This window comes from Dipodomys merriami, unplaced genomic scaffold (assembly GCF_024711535.1).
Source record: "Dipodomys merriami isolate MVZ:Mamm:240054 unplaced genomic scaffold, mDipMer1.0.p SCAF_141, whole genome shotgun sequence".
NCBI lineage: Eukaryota > Metazoa > Chordata > Mammalia > Rodentia > Heteromyidae > Dipodomys > Dipodomys merriami.
The window spans coordinates 2087497-2105441 of NW_027202727.1; the positions used below are offsets into that span (position 1 = coordinate 2087497).

The 17945-nt window shown below is 46.5% G+C and overlaps 1 long non-coding RNA gene across 1 annotated transcript; it reads left to right on the top strand.

The window, feature by feature from the left end:
* The first annotated feature begins 12181 nt into the window (after positions 1–12181).
* LOC138826286 (uncharacterized) lies at positions 12182–15951 on the top strand. The gene is made up of 3 exons (XR_011371636.1): positions 12182–12886; positions 13913–14006; positions 15326–15951. It is a non-coding gene; the product is annotated as an uncharacterized lncRNA (long non-coding RNA).
* Positions 15952–17945: the final 1994 nt, after the last annotated feature.

Consider the following 17945-nt stretch of genomic DNA (forward strand, 5'->3'; position numbering starts at 1 on the left):
AGCCATACAACAGATAAGGGTCTCATATCCAAAATATAACTGGAACTCAAAAAATTAAATTCCCCAACAACAAATTTTCAAAGAAACAACTGCCCAATAAATAAGTGGGCTAAAGACTTACAGAGAAATTTCTCTGAAGAGGAATGAAGGATTGCCATTAGACACATGAAGATATGCTCAACTTCTCTAGCCATAAAAGTAATGCAAATCAAAACCACATTGAGATACCACCTCACCCCAGTTAGAATGGCTAAAATCAAGAACTTTAATAACAACAGATGCTGGAGCGGATGTGGACAGAAGGGAACCTTACTGAATTGTTGGTGGGAGTGTAAACTTGTTCAACCACTTTGGAAAGTAGTAAAGAGGTTCCTCAAAAGAGCTCCCTTATGACACAGGAATCCCACTTTTGGGCATTTTCCCAAATGTTCACAAACAAGACCACACTAAAGCTACCAGCACAACTATGTTTATTGCAGCCTTAATTACCTTTACCCTAGCTAAGATATGGAACCAACCCAGATACCCCTCAGTAGATGAATGGATCAAGAAAATGTGGTATATATACACAATGGAATTCTATGCCTCCATCAGAAAGAATGGCATTTCCCCATTTGTTAGGGAATGGAAAGTCTTGGAAAAAATTATATTAAGTGAAGTAAGCCAGGCCCAATGAAACTTAGGCCCCATGATTTCCCTTATTTGCAATAAGTAGTATATGTCTGAGTCAAGCAGAAAAGGTCAGATAAGTTGATGTTAGGGAAATGAACCCTAAGATATGTATTCAAATTTTTTTTTCTTTCATGCATGTGTTTCTAACACATTTATAAGATTATTTCTTTGTTGCTTTGTATGTCCCTCCCCATGGTATAACCTCTGCTTTCACTGTATTTGATGTTGTTATAATTTGTGGAGGGGAAGGGAAAAACAAATAGTTTAAATAGGTATTCAGGTGGACCTATTGCAACAATGAGATGAATAAATCGTTATGTGGAAAATGAACTTTACAACTTTGGTGGGGTGGGAGAGCTGTTTGGGGGCGCGTGGGGAGGGTGGGATGGGAAGGGGAAACAAAGGAGGAGGCTACAATTCTTGAAAAGGAATGTACTCATTATCTTGGACAAGCAGAAATGATCAGATAAGTTTATGTTGGGCGAAATGAACCCAAAGATAAGGACTCAAATGTTTTTTCTCTTGCTATTGTTTTTTTTTAGGATATTTATAAGATGATTTCTTTGTTGCTTTGTATGTCCCTCCCCCATGACATAAACCTTGTTTTCATTGTATTTGATGTTGTTATAATTTGTGGAGGGGAAGGGAAAAACAAGTTGTTTAAATAGGGATACAGGTGGTCCCATGCCACAATCAGATATACAACAAGTTATGTCGGAAAATGAACTTTAGAACTTTGGTGCATGGGTTGCTTTGCGGGGAAGATGGGAAGGAATGGGAAGGGAACACAAGGGAGGGGGAAACAATGTTTGATAAGAAATGGAATCATTACTTTGCTCATGTAATTTTAAGCCCTCTATATTTATTTTCACAATAAAAAATCATGAAATAATAAAGTAAAAATCCATGTCAATTTTTTTTGGTGGTCGTGGGGCTTGAACTATGGGCCTGGTCGCAGATTTCAATGAGTTCTTCAGCTCATCGATACCACTGTACCATTTGACCCACAGTGCCATTTCTAGTTTTCAAGTGGGTTATTGGAGATAAGAGTCTCACAACTTTTCTGCTGAGGCTGGCTTTGAACCATTATCCTCAATCTCAGACTCCTGAGTAATTAGGATTATAGGCATGAGCCTCCAATGCCCAGATCCAAGTCAATGTTTAAAAAGCAAGCTTATTGAAACTTCTGGTTTTTCCAATAAGCAATCTTAGTTTTTAGCATTAGTTTATAACTATGAGTTATTTTTAGATGTAACTGTGAACTTTTTAATAGAATCAAATATAATTTTTACTATTACTCAGTATCTCACAAAATCCACTGTAATTGACTTTCCCCAAAGTCAGTTATTATGTACTATATTACTCACGATTATTACAGTCTATATTACATATAGTGTGAAGCGAAAATAGTTTGGATTATTTCATATAAATTAGTAGATGCTATTTTAGCAATATAAATTCACATCTGTAATTTTAAAAGAAGGAAAGAAGGTTTTAGAGTTAAAATCAATTATAAATGTGTAGTGTGTCCCAATTAAAGCAAAAATTCTGAGTGCATACAAACAAAATTATTTTCTTTCCACTAAAGACTTTGAAGTATTACTATATGAAATAGTGAGGCAATAAGAGGAAGATTCAAATCATGTCAATGTCTCTGTTATTCTACTACCCCCTCCACTAACAAGACCTATCCAGTCCCAGATGTCACAAAACTTCAAGTATCTCCCTTAGAACTCTATTTCGAAAAGTTCTAAATCACTTATTCTTTTTGTACTTTCTGTTATATGAAACAAAATATAGACACAAAACAATTGAAATAAAATGCACACATATGTTGAAGTCACCACAGCTGGAAAAACAACCAACAAATTAGAACGCCCTCAGGAACTAAAACATGTTGGGCCCAGTTATTTTTAAGCACAAAAACCTCAAATACATGTTACCCTTGACTAGAACCATAAAGATAACTGTGTCTCAGAAATACAGTTGTGTTCATTTGTAATTAAATTCATCTAGATGAACCTAATATAGCAAATCCCTTGAATGGATCAAACTGTTTAAAAGAAATGTGACTGTACGTGGATTGAGATCTGAATATATTTAAGAGAATAAAATAACAAAAATCATGACATCTTAAAAAATTCAGAAATGCAATGAATAAGTCTAATAGTATCCATATTGAGACCTAAATCCTACTGATTCAACAAGAACAAAATATGCAAATAGTAGAATCTGAGCAGTGTACCTGAGTGTACATAATTTAAAACTACTCCAAATTACACTTTGTAGCAGACAGAATGTGGGTTATTTAAAGGAAAATATCAACCCATGAAATAAATGATATTAAAAATCTCATGAAAAGGGCTGGTATGATGGCTCAGTGGTAGAGTGCTTGCCTTGCATGCATGAGGCCCTGGTTTCGATTCCTCAGCACCACATAAGCAAAAATAAAGAAGCCGGAAGTGGTGCTGTGGCCCAAGTGGTAGAGCACTAGCCTTGAGCTGAAGAGCTGAGAGACAGTGCTCAGGCTCAGAGTTCAGGCCCCACGACCTGAAAACAACTACTCTCATGAAAAGACAGTAGTTGTTTCTGGAAAATAATAGTTTAATAAATGGTGGTCAAAAAATCTTTCTACTACTGACAAAATTGCATACATATTTAATTAGATCCAAAAAAGACCCAAGATACTCATGCTCATTTGAAACTTTGGCAAAGTAGCAGGATACAACTATAACATTATTATGGATGTTGACTCTGGCATGGAATTAATTTCCTCTTTGATCTGAGAAATGAATATATGAAAAAACAGAACTTCAACTAAATATCAAGTCCTAACTAAACATATAACCAGAAAAGTCATCATGCAAGCCGTATTGCAACTGGGATAAAAGAAAATATCAATCATACTGATTCTGTATTTATTGTAAATGTTGACTTTTTCATAAATTATTTCTTTCACTTGCATTTTAAAAACATTGCGTTAAGTCTATATCTTGGTAACTAATTTTGGATTCCTCCTTCAATATAGTTCTGAGTATAATGTCTCACATCAATTCCTAACCCATGAAATGATGTTGATTACAAAATAAATAGTAATAACCACTGTTTATAATACACAAAATGTCATAAGCATGACACCAATAAGCATTGGTTAACATTTTGGTATCATGGTCTCATGACTGATGAGGCCTATCTGCATGAGCATAATTGTACCTAGATTCCTCAGCCTAAATTTAACAACTGTTAAAAAATGTTTATATCTTTATCTGTTGCCCATCAGAGATTAAACCTGAATATAAAGCCTAAGGAAAATGATAAGGTAAGAATTTAGCTTTACTAGATATAAAGTAAACAAAATGCAACATAGAGTAACTCTGGTTTAAATTCAACCTATTTCTCCAAAACATTCTAAGCATTTCCTTACAATGTGTATTATTCTCAAGAAGGGAATGGGTAATGTGAGAAGAGGACTAACCAAGCATTGTCTTCAAATATACATAATTTTGATTTACCTCTTTATTGTGCTATAAGCATTTTGATAAAAAAAAACAGTTTGAATAATTGATTTCCAGATCAAGTATAATATATCCTACTTGCATATACCAAAGTACATTCAGAAAATGTTATATAGCAATTAAGTAAAGAAAGTCTGGGCAGAAAAAATGGCATCTCTATACTATGTGATGCCCAATTCTTCGGTATTTCATTCTGCCTCCATTTAATAAATGTGATTGTTTAAATGCTTCATAAAGTATTAATTAAAATTGATCAGTATGCTAGAATACAATCGTGTATAATTTTATCCTAGAATCATGCAAGAACTGCCCATTCAATCACAACATACATCACATTCCATTGGTATTCATATGGATAGGAATGAGTTTCTTCGGATCTCCTGCATTTGGAAGTGGCAGGAACAGGATTCCAACTGTGGGCTCCAGCTCCCACCACTTAATCCTGAGGATAGGGAACTCAAGGGTGTGTCCAAGAACATCAGCAAAACCAATGATGAGGCAGGCACCAGTGGCTCCTCCTTGATACTTACAAGGCTGTGATAGGAGGATCATGGTCACTCTAAGTCAGAAAGTCCTTGAAACCCCTGTCCAACTTCAATGCCAACAAAGCCAGAAGCAGAGCCGTGTGGCTCCTGTGGTAGAGGGCTATCCTTGAGCAAAAGCAGCTCAGGGACTGTGCCAGATCCTGAGTTCAAGGTCCAAAACTAGAAACAAATGGACATACACAATAATCTGTGCAGACATCCGGCTCGAGCAGGTCACCCTCTTGTCCCCAACTGAATTGGACAGAGTTCCCTGGGAAAGGGGCTGGGGGAGCCACTGTCATCTTAACTCTGCCCATTCTGCCTGCATCACAGGTTTCTGGCCACACCCCCATTATTTCATGTTTCTTTCTGACCAGTGGGATACAAGAATTGTGGCTACGCCCACATTCCATGTTGCCTGGTAGATGGATGAGGCTCTGTTAACACACTGAGGCTGAGATCAACAGGGGGGAAATCATACCACAGGAGCGGTGGGCCAGCTGTAGGCACCTGGCCCTACTGGCAGCTCAGTGCCAGACTGAGCTGGAGCTACAGCCCCCTGCCCCATGAGCTGCCACCACAGCAATCATGGGAATGGGAAGCATGACACATGGGCGTCCAAGAAGAAAATCTGATTCATCCACAACCTGCCTGATGAGGTGGACTTCCAGAATCCAGCAGGTGAGCTCCACCATCGATGCAGCCAGCTGTCAGCACACATCCAAACAATTGAGGAGTCCCTTGTGGTGTGTAAAGAGCAGATGTTGGTCCTGAATGAGCTGTTTTGGGAGAAAGCCAAGTGTGTGTGCTGGCTGTTCCAGGAGAAGATGGAGAAGAGGAGAGTGCTACAGGAGCTGCTGTTGATCCTCACAGAGGAAGGCATGGACAGCAGGCTCCAGATGCAACACAGGCTGAGCCCCACCACCAAAGCTGCTTCAGATGCATCAGGGCCTGTGGTGGGTAAATTAAGGGAGGAGCAGAAAGGTTTTGAAGAATTGCAACTTGAAGACAGCGTGGAAACTGCCAGAGGATAGGTCAGGGTTCTCATCACCATAGAGGACTCCCCCAAGGAGCATATCTTGCTGCAGATGCCCCAGATACAGATCTGCCCACAGCTCAGGTGAGGAGCATTCCCTCTCTTTCTTCTGTAGACTGATGCAGATAATGACTCTCCATATGACATACTGACTCTCAAAAGCCTTGGCAGCCACCGGAATTAGGTGGTCAGGTGGCCTTCTCTCAGGCCTCCATCTGCTGGGTGATGGGAAGGTTAAACTGGGGGTCGGGTAGGGTAGAGGCTCCCTGGAGGTGGCCCAAGTTCAAGGGACATCTAATGGCCCATTGGTGGCGAGGGAAGGGACCCATGTTATGCTTATCACAAAGAATAAATTGTTTTCAGAGGGGAAAAAAGCCTCCAACAAAGATTTTTTTCTTCCAGTACTGGGGCTTGAACTAAGGGCCTGGCCACTGTCCCTGAGCTCTTTTTGATCAAGGCTGTTGCTCAACCAGTTGAGCCCCACTTCCCCTTCCAACTTTTTCTGTGTGGAATCAAGCCCAGGGCTTCAGTAATGCTAGGTGACCACTCTATCACTGAGCCACATTCTCAGCTAGGATGATTCATCCCTCCCAAACCCATATGGCCATTCCTCAGATAAATAAGAAATAGGGGCTAGGATTAATATGAAGCACTTCTGGTTCACACCAAAATACTTCTCCGCCCCCTATTCCCAAACCCTTACTTGAAGTTTCTCTTATACCATTGAGGGATGAGGGAGGGAGAGGGGAGTACCAAGAGAGGACTATTAATAGTGGCCCCATGAGCCCCACATCCTCCCCCACACAAGGGGTCCTCCAGATTCCAATTTACCTGACTCAATGTGGAGTCTACACTGTCTTCCCACCACTGCAAGGCTCAGGATGAAATAAAAGTCAACCCTGGGCTCAGCCCACACCCAGGGTGGAAGCTTCTAATCCCAGAACTACTTCCACCTCTGACTGCCCTGAGTTAGGCCAAACCCACCACTCACCACTATGTTGGCGGTGATGACCTCATGGATGGATACCAGGAAGAAGGTCTGTGGCAAAGAGCAGAAGCAGCAGGGTGAGCATGGCAGAAGGAGATGCGGTGATTGCTCTGGGATCTTCCTCCTTGGAGCCCTCCCTTCCATCCAGAGCCATGCTGACCTAAAACATGGACAACACCAAGGGGTGAGAAAAGATGGACCAGCACAGGACTAAAGGAGGCACTGCTTTGTCGTGGAGCACTTGAAAATTCCAATTATAATTGGCCAATGCCAATCCCAAAGCCAACATGCAAAGCCTCTCCTTGTTGTTGGCCATGAACACTGTACCTGAGCTCTTATTCTCAAGGCTGGCACTCTACCATTTGAGCCACAGGACCACTTTTGTTTTCTGACAGTTCATCGAGGATAAGAGTGTCACACACTTTCTGCCCAGGCTGTCTTGGCACTGTGATCCTCCAAATCTCAGCTTCCTGAGTAGCTAGGATGTCAGGCATGAGCCACCAGTGTCCAGTATGTGATGACTTTTGAAGGTATCTTGGCAATTTTGTAAAGGAGCCCCAAAGGGCCTGGATAGAACATGACCCAATCAAGGAGCTGGGATCGGAGAAGGATGACCTTCTACCCATTCTGTTCCCAAAATTAAAGATGCCAGGTAGCGGTGTATGCATCAGACATCTAGGCCAGCAGCCACCAGGCTTAGTGGGGGAAAAGTAGAGAATACCCAAAGATTGCGGTGTAGAAATCTCTGATTTTCCATGCATGTAGTGTGTGTGTGTGTGTGTGTGTGTGTGTGTGTGTGTGTGTGTGTGTGTGTGTGTGTGTGTGTGTGTGTGTGTGTGTGTGTGTGTGTGTGTAAACTCAGGGCCTAGGCTCTATCTCTGAGTTTTCTTGCTCAAGGCTACTGCTCTGCCACTTGAGCCACAGCCCCACTTGCCTTTCGACTGTTAAATGTAGGTAAGTGTCTCAATGATTTTCCTGTCCAGGGTGACTTGGAAGCATGATGGAGACCCCAGGGAAGCAAAAGTAACACAACTCACAGGTAGAATCCCTATGGCGGGACACTCCTCCCCCCTGGTGGCCAGTTGCGGGACATGCGGCCCCGTGACATTGTCCTCTAAATTTCAATTTTAAGAAGTGACCAGGGCCAAGCTGACTTTTGTTCACCCTGAGTGCTGATGCCAGAGCAAGTCTGTTCCACCCTAGGCCAAGAGAGCTCCAGGAGGCCTAGCTTCCCAGGGGCACAAGAAAGAGAGAGGTCAGCTCCAGGTTGAGCTAAGAGCCTTTGCACACAGACACCCCAACTTGGTCTTCCTTATCACCATAAGACCTGTCAAAGAACAACCCAAAAAAACAAAATTGGAGCTGTGCCTCCACGTGGTAGAGCTCTAGCACTGAACCAAAGAGCTCAGGGACAGACCCCCAGCTGATCCTCCCCCATAAAACACAGGTTGGCTAAATGTGAACTAGTAGGATTTGTGAAGTGTTTCTGAAGAATGGGGATACTGAAGAAAGCACCCTAATTCTAATGAAAGCTGAACCTGTGACATACAGCTATGTACTGAGTCCTTCAAAGGGTGCTATTTGTTGGGTCTTTCCCACATGGGGGTTTTGTTCTGAGTCCTCCAAAAGGTGCTGTTTGCTGAGACATCACATAGGGTGCTATGTGCTGAGTCCCTGAGAAGTGTGGGCAGTGCTGAGTTTTTCAAAGGGTGCTGTGTGCTGAGTCCATTACACAACGTACTGTATGCTGAGTCCTTCAAAAGGTGTGGTGTGCTAATTCATCTGAAAGGGTCCTGCTATGTGCTGAGCTCTTGAGAAGAGAGGGATGAGGTGAGTTTTTTGAGTGCTGTGTGCTGAGTCCTTTACACAGGGTGCTCAGTATTGTCTTTCAAATGGTGCTGTGTGCTGAGTGCTTCCACAGTGTGGTATGTGCTGAGTCCTGCCATAGTGCGGTATGTGATGAAACCTTCAAAATTCTTCTATGTGCTGAGTTCTTCGAAGGGTGCTATGCAATGAGTGATTTACAAAGGGTGCTTTGTACTTAGCCTTTCAAAGGGTTATGTGTGGAGTATTAACACAGAGGGTGCTGTGTAATGAGCCCCTGGGAAACTGTGCTATGTACTGAGTTTTTCAAAGCATGCAATGTGCTGAGTCCTTTACACTGCAAGCTATGGACTCCCTCTTTCAAAGGGTGCTGTGTGCTGAGTACTCTATACAGGGTACTATATGCTGAGTCCTTCAAAGGGAGCTGTGTGCTGAGTCCTTTACACAGGGTGCTTTGTGCTGTTTTTGGAAGTGTGCTGTGTGTCATCCCAAAGAGTGCTATGTTCTGAGTCCTTGAGAGGTAATTATCCCCAACAATCACACACACACACACACACACACACACACACACACACACACAAGGGTCACCATGCACATTCTTAGTGTGTGGAGTGAAGGAGGATGGAGGAGAGTCTCTTCCAGGGGTGGAGCTGAGGGGAGATTCCATCCCTGGGGAAGGTACTGGGGTTGGGGGAGCGTGCTGAGCTGAGGTGATAATGCAATTGCCATGGCCTGGTAGCCTTAGAGCCCAGTCAGGGCTGTGATTGCATCTAAGGGTAGGGGGCATGGCCTAAGGGAGGAGTGGGCATGGCCAAGTGGAGGAGGGGGTGGGGCCCTGGGGTACACTGTGATGGCAGCAATGGGGGGAGAGTAGGCATGCCTGTGTGGTGGCCCAGGAGTGGAGCGGGGGCAGAGAGAGAAAGAGCAGAGAGAAGAGCAAGCACAAGCACAAGGGGAAGCCGTTCCAGCTGCTGGCGGCTGCTGCAAACAAAGTGCAGTCCTGGACAGGAGCACAGAACACCTGGAGCCAGCAAGGCAGGCACATCACTGCGGGCAGCCCCACAGGGCATGGCGGCCATGGCTGCCCTGAATCTGAGGTCCTGGCACGGGAAGCACGGTGGTGGCTTCTGTGGTGGAGGCAGCGGAAGCAGGCAGCTGAGGCAGAGGTGGTGGTGGTGGTGATGGCAGCTGAGGCAGGGGTGGCAGAAAGCACAGCCCCGTGCAGGTGCCCCCGCCCCCTCCCAGCAGCACCGAGTTTCAAATATGGCTCTGCCTGCTCTGATAGGCGGCCCCATAAGCAATCTCCCAGCAGAGATGGTGGGTCCCTGCCTGGCATGAGGCCCGACCTGGTCCCTGCCCTTGGTCCTTGCACTCCGGGCCTGGATGCACCCAGAACCATTGCCTACAGCTTCTCCCAGCAGCACGCGTGAGTGGCTGCCCCATGGGACCACACCTGGTGACTCCCACACCCAGCGAACCTCCTCACTCCCTCCCCCGCAGACCCAGACCCCCGCCTCCAGCCTACTCTCTCCCATCCTGCCTGCACCTCCTCTGCACCCCACAGTCCACCCTGGCTCTGCCACAAATGTGCCCCAGGAGAGGGGGGTGGGTGTCACCCAAGGATCCCACCCCAATTCCTAGCAGCCAGTGTGCCAGGAAAAGGGCAGATACAGTGATTGGTGAGGAGAGAGCACCACAGAAACCCTGGCCTAGAGCAGTGGAAGCCACATCTGCACCCTTCCTCTCCCTGGTGGGAACCTAGTGGCTTTAGTCAGATGTGGGGAGGAGCACCTCCACACCTGCCTTCTCGGGTCTTTTCCTTTTTGCTGGGGGTGGGGGGTGTTGGATGCAGGGGATAGGCCCCCCTTGCTGTGTGAGCCCTTGTCTTCTGTGCTAGGTCACCCTTTCACCTGAGGAGGGTCCCAGAAGAACCCACTAGGGAGGTGAGGGCACAGGGGTTCAGAGGGTGACTATCTGGGAGGAACACACCCCCTCTGATACACACACACCTATCCTGCCCCCCCCAGTACTCACAGGGTGATCACATTTCCCAGCATTGAGAGCTTCTGCTGGTATTCCTGGTCCTTCTGGTCTCCTAGTCCTCCCCAAGAATCCGCCAGTTAGCCCAGAAGCATCTAGGCTGGAAGTAGGCAATCCATCCATGTATGTAGCATTTAAGACCCCATCAAATTCCCTAACAACGCTCCCACCCTAAGTCAGACACCTCTCTGGAGGCACCAGAACTGCCTGATTTGTTTTTGTCCGGGCTCTGAGGAGTCACTTGTCTCGGGATTCCTTCACCTAGTGTCCGGGCCTAGGGTTTTGGTGAATGGGGAGTCAAGGCTGGTTGTTCCCAGTGGAAGGGTCTGGCCCTTGGTAAAGCCAGAGGCAGGGTGGTTCTGCATTATTAGAGCAGTGATCCCCTTGGGTGGGAGCCCCTGGTTCTGACAAGGGAACTGCCATGCTCGAGCTTGTACATTGCCCAGATGAGGAACTAAAATACTCAGGAGAGGCACTGCTCTGAATCTCTCTCTCTCTCTCTCTCTCTCTCTCTCTCTCTCTCTCTCTGTGTGTGTGTGTGTGTGTGTGTGTGTGTGTATGAGAGAGAGAGAGAGAGAGAGAGAGAGAGAGAGAGGGAGGGAAGGAGGGAGGGAGGTAGATATCGATCATCTTTCTCCTCGTACAGCCTGACTGTGCTCAGATCAGTGATCAGTTGGCAAATTACAGGTGCTGCATGGTGAGTCTTTTGTGACCGGTTTAGATGTGTGTGTGTGTGTGTGTGTGTGTGTGTGTGTGTGTGTGTGTGTGTGTGTGTGTGTGTGTGTTTGTGTGCGTGTGTGTGTGTTTGTGTGTGTTGGGAGATTAGGAGATGAGAAAAATGAAAGTATATTTAAGTCATCATGTCTAAAAAGAGCAAAAGCAGTTTATTTGTGTGTATGTGTGTATTTGTTGTTCTTTTTTCATAATGCCCAGTATGAGCTCAGCCACAATTTTTGTTTTCTCTTTCACCATTTCATGGCTCCTTTGGGGAAGGTTTCAGTATATGTTCCTTTCCACCTCTTTCCACCTCCCTCTTCCACTTTCTTGCAGCCACAGTAGCTGCTGGACCTGCATGGACTCCCTAGGAGGCCTGTGTGAACCACAGAACAGAGTGGACACCTGTCCTGTCTTCAGCCAGAAGTCTCGTGAGGCCAGTGTGACCACAGCCACACTCTTCCAGCCAGACACTCTGCTCTCATGTGTATAGTTGGAGCTAATTCAAGGGTTGGGAATGTGCCTGCCAAACATAATTAAGGAATGAGATGGGTGGGAGTAGGGCAAGGGCTGTGAAGCTAGGAGTGTCTGGGGAGTGGTGAACGGTGTAACAAGGCAGATGGTTCACCACAACCAAGGATGAGAGGAGAACCTTACCCACGACATTGACGGTGTCTATGGGCATCTGGGCAGAGGGCTCTGGGCCCCCTCTGGTGGCGTGGATTCCCTCCTGGGGCAGTGCATCCATGTGTAGTCCTCCCTAGAGTCCTGCAGTCTCCAATTTGTGTCCCACCTGGGCCGTTTCCAGCTAGACAGTGGTAGGCAAGTTTCCCCTCCTGGAGCCTGTTCGGTATCATACCGTGGCAGTTAGCTAGAGCTCTCTGATTGCCAGTTTCTATAACCTGCTGTAGGCTGTCTGGAAGGAAAAGGGGACCACTGATTTTGGAACCCTTTAAATTTGATTGGGACAAGTGATATGCCACCTTTTCCAGGTTTTTTTTTTCTTGAAGCTGGCAATTTCCACTAATGCCTGGGTTCATGGGTCAAATTACATGAACCAATTCAGCGGTCAGACAGTGAAGTTCAAAGTGGCACACACAGAGTTCCCAAGCCAGATGGTCTCCTGCTATGAATGTCGTGCCTTGACTGCCTTTCTCTGGCAGGTGCTGATTCTTCTACAGCTCTCTCTAGGGTGACCACCACAGTCAAGGATGTCATGGGGAGCAGAGAGTGACCTCACCATCCCCAGCCTGCCAGCTGTGAGCAGAGATGATTTTCAGCACCTGCAATGGACTGTGGGAGATTTAGAGATCCGGGATGCCTCGAGAATCCTTTCTCTGTAACATGAAACTTGGGGCCAGATATAGTGGACCATCCTGTCTGGCCCCACGGAGAGGAAAGGAGGCCACTTGAGCCAGGGGTTCAGCTCACGGCAACCTCATTCACACCTGAGGGGGCATGGAGTGCCACAGAGTTGGTCCGCCACTGGACAGAGATCTTTGAGAAGATAGGCATCCCAGTGGCCCCAGAATCCAACGAGCACATCGTGGCTCACATCCTGGGAGCCAAAACAGTTAAGTGTGGTGGCATCAGGAGGGTGGGAAGAGGGACGAGGGAGAACTGTGGGAGAGCTACATCAGGCTTTGCCTCCCCCCGCCCTGCCCCAGGATACTTACATGAATTGAATGGGACTTTTCTATAATATTGTAATAGACAGATGCTCATTTAGTAATCCAACAAAGAGTTACAGTATGTGCCATGCTCAAGGAGGTAAGGGAGTGGGGGTCATAGATGATGAAAGGTTCTGGTGCTGGTTCCACAGCACATGAAGAAACCTTGGTTTGAACTGGATGCTGGGGATTCATGCCTGTCATCCTAGCTACTTAGGAGGCTGAGATGGGAGGATCAAGGCTTAAGGCCCAGACAGGAAAGACTATAAGACTCTTATCTCCAACTAACAACCAAAAAGAAAATGCCAGAAATGGATGTGTACCTCAAGCTGTAGACTGGTCACCTTGAGTAAAAAGGCTCAAGGACAGCACCCAGGCTCTGAATTCAAGGCCAGGAGTGAGACAAAGGAAGGAAACAGAGAGAGAGGAAGGAAGGATGAAGGGAAAAAAAGAGGAAAGGAAGGAAGAAGGGAGCATGCGAGCCTTGGTTTGGAGTCCCTGGATCAAGAAAGCCAACCACTCACAATCTCTGTGGGTAACATTTCAGAGCCTAAAGCCAGTATGTAGGATTAAGCCACTGACCCTTCAGCAACTTCATGACATCCAGGAGCTGTGTGGTCACCAACTGCAGGGGGAAGCAGCCTCAGGAAGGACCTAGGGCTCAGGGGGGGTCACCAGGTTTCAATTATCCCAGCCCCAGCAAGTTTATTTCCTGGACAGATAATAAGAAATTGTCTAAGGGCTAGGGAGGTGTTGGGATGAGGGAAGAGGTAGGAAGATCCAAGGTCAGGTGTTTCAGGACATTGGAGCCATGACCTTTCCTGACACTATAGACCACCAGTTATAGAGTCTTTGACCCAGCCACACTTCTATTAAGAGTCCTGGAACCTTGGGTTCACCATTGTCTGCCTGGCTGTTGTCCACTGCAGGATGCCTGTGCAGTACATCCTTGGGGACCGGGACTTTCGTTGGCTCAATCAGAAGATGACACTCCCGGTGTTTATTCCGCCAACATAGACAGAGGTAAGTGGGCCACTGGCACAGGACAGTCAGGGAATGAGGAAGGAGTGGAGACCTGAGTTACTTCGAGACTTCCTGTAGAGGGCACTAGGACCACGTGACTGCCATTCTCAGAGGCAGAGGTGGGTCTCTTTGCTGGCTCAACCTTTAGTCTACATGGCAGATCTGGGATTCAGAAAGGGCTGACTGAAGGTGGGGCAGGCTTGGATAGAGGCTGGTGGGAAAACAAGAGGCACTGGGCTCTGAGCAGGGTTGTTTCTTTGAGGATACTTACAACCTAGGAACATTCCTGGGATGGACCAGCACTTTTCTTCCAGAGAGAGAGGGACCTAGAGCCCCTCCAGTTGGAGTCCCTGGCAGAGAAATCCTTTCATATTCACATCCTGTGGTTGGATAACTGCAACTCACCTTGCTGCCCAGTGTCAATGCAGGAGAATGAGAGATCCTGAGTCTTTGATAAGGTCAGGGGATCCTCAGTATGAGATTGTACTTCAACATCCTAAGTTGGTGCATGGTCAGTCCCATCTAAGACTGCCATGATGTAGGACATAGAATCTAGAGAATCAGAGCCGGATGGGGTCTGTTCTGGGAGTCCTGAGTATTATGTGTGAACTTTGAGCTCCCGTGTACCAACCTGCTTCCCTTTTTGGGTGGGTCTTTGCTAGAAAAAGCTTGAAACTAAGGACTGGGTTTTATCCCTTGTCTTTGATGATCAAAGCTAGTCCTCTACCATTTGAGCCAAAGCTTCACTTCCAACATTTTTGGGTGTTTAATTGTAGAAAAAAAGTTCTAATGGACTTTGTGCCATGGGTGGAATCCAACTGTAGTCTTCAGATATCAGTCTCCTGAGGGGATAGGATGAAAAGGATGGAAAATTATCTTTGGCCAGGTGCCAGTAGCTCATGGCTGCCATCCTAGGTACTTAGAAGCTGAGATCTGAGCATCATGGTTCAAAGCTATCATGGGCAGGAAAGACCCTGAGATTCTTATCTCCAACGGACCACTTGAAAACTGGAAGTGGTGCTGTGGCTCAAGTAGTAGAGTGCTTGCCTTGAGCTGAAGAACTCAAGGACAGCACCCAGGCCCAGAATTCAAGCCCCACAACTGAAAAAAGAAAGAAAGCAAAATGGTGGAGGTGTGTGTGTGGGAGAGGCTTTGTTTGGGAGACCATCTGCTGGCTTCAATGTATAGACATTTTTAAGAACTCCCCGTTTGCCCCAGTTTGAAGCCAGAGCTTCAAGAGGACTTGGACTGTGGCAGGCAGGGAGTGGGCAAATGGGTGCAGGGGTGGGATTATTATGTCTGTATTCTCTCCATTGAAGGACGGATTTGGATGCTGGGTGACAAAGTCTGAAGTGAAGGGTTGAAAGAAGATTGTGGCCTGACGAGGTGAAGCCGGAAGCCGCTGGTGGCTCACAACTGTCATCCTAGCTACTCAGAAGGCTGAAATGTGAAGACCATGGTTCCAAGCCAGCTTGGGCAGAAAAGTCTGTGAGACTTGATGTCCAATGGACCACCAGAGAACAGGATTTGGTGCTGTGGCTCAAGTGGGATATTGCTCACCTTCAGCTGAAGGGCTGAGGGACAGCACCCTGGTGCAGAGTTCAAACCCCATGACCAACTACAAAAAAAGAGGGGGCTAAGTTTTCCACATAGCAGTATGTACATTAAGAACTGCCATGTTGGACTATGATACATTCCAGATATGTGAGAGGCTTACTGGTTTTTCTATAGTAGGTCTGATGTCGGTAGTGCCACCTTCTTGAGGGTAGGATGTGATCCTAATTGAGACAGTTCATGGGTCTGTACTCAGGGACTGCCAAAGCCTTGGGCTGTCCGTGTGTGTGTGTGTGTGTGTGTGTGTGTGTGTGTGTGTGTGTGTGTGTGTGTGTGTGTGTGTGCATGTGTGTGTGTTTCTGTGTCTGTGTCTATGTCTGTGTGTGTGTGTTTGGAGTTAGAGGATCTGGGCCTTGAACTCAGGGTCTAGGTGCTGTTCCTGAGCTTCTGTGATCAAAGCTTTTGCTCTGACACTTTAGCCATAGCTCCACCTCTAGATTTTTGGTGGTTCACTGTAGATAAGAGCCTCACAGTCTTTCCAGAATGGGCTGGCTTTGAACTGTGATCTTCAAACATCAGCCTCCTGAGTAGCATGGAAGACAAACATGAACCACCCCTGCAGGTTGTGTGTGTGTGTGTGTGTGTGTGTGTGTGTGTGTGTGTGTGTGTGTGTGTGTGTGTGTATGTGAGTGTGGAAGTGGGCTGTAACAAGGAGCAGTGGACCCTTTGGTAACTTCTGCGTGCTTTCTGTGGTGGGTACATGGACTTTGTGGCTGAGGTCTGGGGACCTGAAAGGGTGAGATGCTTGATGGGGATTCAGCACTGCTAAATTATAAGACCAAGGGATTTGTATGTCCTGGAGCTGTCTACTTCCTTGGGCCTGGTTGGTGGCAGAAGGAGCTTAGGAGGACCTGGGGGTGGAGCCCACAGGAGGTGGCTCCCCAGGGGGACAAAGAGCATGGCCAGCACTTAGTAAGGATGAGAGCCCTGTTAATATGGAGCACACTTTCATGGTTCAGACTTTGGGTCTTATCATGATGTCTGATGGGTGTGGCCAACCCTATTTTAAATGTTGAGCTGTGATCTTCAGATCTTAGCCTCCTGAGTAGCTAGGATTATTGGCATGAGCCTCTGGCACCAGGGCTTCTGATTCTTTTTGGTATATTAGGGTTTGAATTCAAGGCTTTAGACTTGCTAGTCAGGTCTTCTAACATGCGAGCCAAGACTTTCTGTCTTGGGCATTTCTGAGATAGAGTCTCAATATATGCTCAGGCTGGTCTGCATCGGGATTCCTCACTGTTACCTTTCTGGCCAGACCCTGGTTATAAGAAAATGAATTCACTCTATGTCTATATCGCTTTGCTGGGGTGTCATTTCGAGGAGTGGGGGCAGTGTGAAGAGGAAAGACCCCAGAACTGCCACCTCCTGGGGGACATTTGTTCTTGTGACAGAGCCAAGTCATTGCTGTGTATGACGAGGAAGCCGCCATCAGACTGACCTGGAACAATGCTCAAAGGTATGTAGGCTGTTGAAGTATCAAACCCACCCATGTCTGCTTCCCACTCACAAGGGGGTGCAGTGCAGGTGGTCCAGCACTTGCCCTAGGGGATTATAAGTGGATGGTGGTGGTCAGGTGTCGGTGGTTCCTGCACATCATCCTGGCTATTGGGGAGGCTGAGGTCTGATGGACGTGACTCAAAGCCAGCCAGGACAGGAGCGTCTGTGAGATTCTTATCTCCCATAAAGCAACAACCACCCCACAACACACACAAATCCAGATGTGGTGCTGTGGCTCAAGTGGTAGAGCCTCATCCTTGAGTAAAAGAAGCTCAGGGATGACAATCAGGCCCTGAATCCAAGCCCTAGGACTCACAAAAAATAATGAAATAAATGAAGAATGGGCGTCTGTTACCTTACTACCAAAAAGGATGGATTCAGTCTTCTCTCTGGTACTTGTATCCAAAGATAATGGGCTTCTCTTGATGTTCCTCTAAACTTCTCCTTCTCTCCATTATCTTTCCAGGCTTCAGTTGAAGGATAGAATTCAGATCATTCCACTCAATGTGACCTTGTGTACCCTCCCCTGCCCGCCTTCCTTGGGGTGGGGAGCCTGGTTGTACTCACCACAGGGAGGATAAGGAACCAGAGAGATAGAGTAGGTATCCCCAAAACTTACACACACACACACACACACACACACACACACACACACACACACACACACACACACACACACATACTCACCCAAGCCAATTCAGACTAGCTTTTCCAAAGACACTTCATCTCCTTGGATTAACTGACCTAGGAGAGGAACTTGATCCCCTGTAAATGACTATTTTAACTAGGGCTCGCTACTTGACATGAGATAAAAAGAAGCTCAAAAGA